Here is a 1988-nt window from a genome sequence, read left to right on the forward strand (position 1 = left end):
ATGTTTATACATTAAATGTGCCTGACATGATTTAGACTGCCAATGTGCTTAGACCTCTCCTGAGGTCTATGCTGCTGAGCAACAGATCCTCAATGTTTCTGTACTATCCCTTTGTCTGTGTCCATCTGTTGCCCTTCCTTTTATGTTGACATACAAATTTGGAGGTGGAGACAGATACTTTTTTTGTAAATCTGAGTTTGCACAGGGCTTGTTGTATGCAGGTGTCTGTTTATGGATACAGCTCCTAAACACTATGGAAATAAAAGTAAATGGTTAAAAAGAATACTTGATATTGAATTATTTTTCATCATTAATGAGCAATTTCTATGCCAAATGGCCAGTTTCACAAGCTAAAAAGGGAGTACTGCTGGGGGGAAGGTAGATCCTCTGCTCTTCCACCACTACATTCTCAAAAAGTATTATCTTCAGAGGCAGAGGTTTTCTGATGTTTTCTGCATTGCCCTGATTGGGAGAAAACACAGAGGTATTTTGCTAGAATGAGTCACAGGCTCTCGAAGGTGATGGAGCTCAGATAAATACATATATATATAAACCCAAGAAGTGGCATTATGTCAGGTTTGAGTAACACCAGCTCCAACAAGCCTCTCCAAATAAAGCTTGTAAAAAGGAAAGATGGTGACAAGACCTACATGCACAGAGTCATTACTGCTGCTTACGGGAGTACTTACAAAGAAAACTTCCAAACAAATGGAGGCCAGAGAAAACAAATCAAGACTATTCTCCTTTTATTTTCTAAACAGAGATATTAAAATGGGACCTCTATGTCCTAATTCATGAGAAAGATTTTCCTAATTACCAACTATTATTTAGTGCTGCCAGTGTTATTTTCAATAATGGAGATAAATAATGTGAGATAAACTGACTTAATATCAAAAATGGTGGATGAAAAGTAAGCCAAAAACTATAGGACTAAAGAGATTATAAAATAATTCCTTGTAATAGTTTGTGAACAAATATAAAAGAGAAGCAAATTCAACAGGTTTACAATGTTGGCTTTTTTATTTTAAAAGTAAAATAATTGTAACACATATTGCACACACTCCCTAATAATTTTAACACCAGTAATTGCTCCCAGTGGTTGAAAATGCATGTGGTGAATCCGTAAGGCAAGTACACTAAAAAATTTTCTTTAGTAGAATGTATAAAAAGATAATTGGAAAGGTGAGAAGAAAGTAAAATATGTTATATACAATGGTATCTGTGGAATTTAAATTGCTTAGAATTAATTATGTCATACACTACTCAGTCAAAACCTGAAAATGTATTTGCTAATGAGTATGAATTTTTTTCTAGCTCATGGATAACAAAGTGGAAAATCTGAGTATTGTCTTGCATTAAAGTTGTATTAGCCATCCATGTGCTTTTTATAGTAGAAAACAAGCATATTTACAATGGAGCTACATCTAGAGGATTTGTAGAAGAGACCAAGGAGAAGACAGAACTATGATGCAGATAAAAGTTTTTGGAAAAGAAAAAATGGAGAATCTGTTAATTAGAAAATGCCTCATCTATCCAGATGGACGTAGTTTTTTCTGATGACTAAGTTGCTTCAAAGGAGAAGACTGTTAACTCCCAGATGCCAACTACAAAAAGGAAGGATTTTGAGTGACTTCTCTGTCACAGCAACAGCCATCAGCTCAGAAAGGCTGAGATGCCCAATGTCGTGGCATGCACACTGGAAGCTGATATAGGTGGGACAGAATGGGTGACATTCACGGTGCCTAACTTTAGATGACTCCAACATACACACTTCTGAGCTGCTCACTTTTGGATTATTTAAAGTCATGAGGAAGAACTAAAGGGTTTTAGATCACACCAGCTCAGACAGGTTCATGTCTCTTCTCTGACAATGAAGAAGGACCACCGTGACTAGCTCAGCTGTAGCCATCTGTATTTTATCACATGAATCCCTCCTTCTCTGTGTGACTTTGTTTTAAATCCATTTAAAACTCCAAGTCACATCCTTG

Source organism: Opisthocomus hoazin, chromosome 1 (assembly GCF_030867145.1).
Source record: "Opisthocomus hoazin isolate bOpiHoa1 chromosome 1, bOpiHoa1.hap1, whole genome shotgun sequence".
In the NCBI taxonomy this organism is placed as follows: domain Eukaryota; kingdom Metazoa; phylum Chordata; class Aves; order Opisthocomiformes; family Opisthocomidae; genus Opisthocomus; species Opisthocomus hoazin.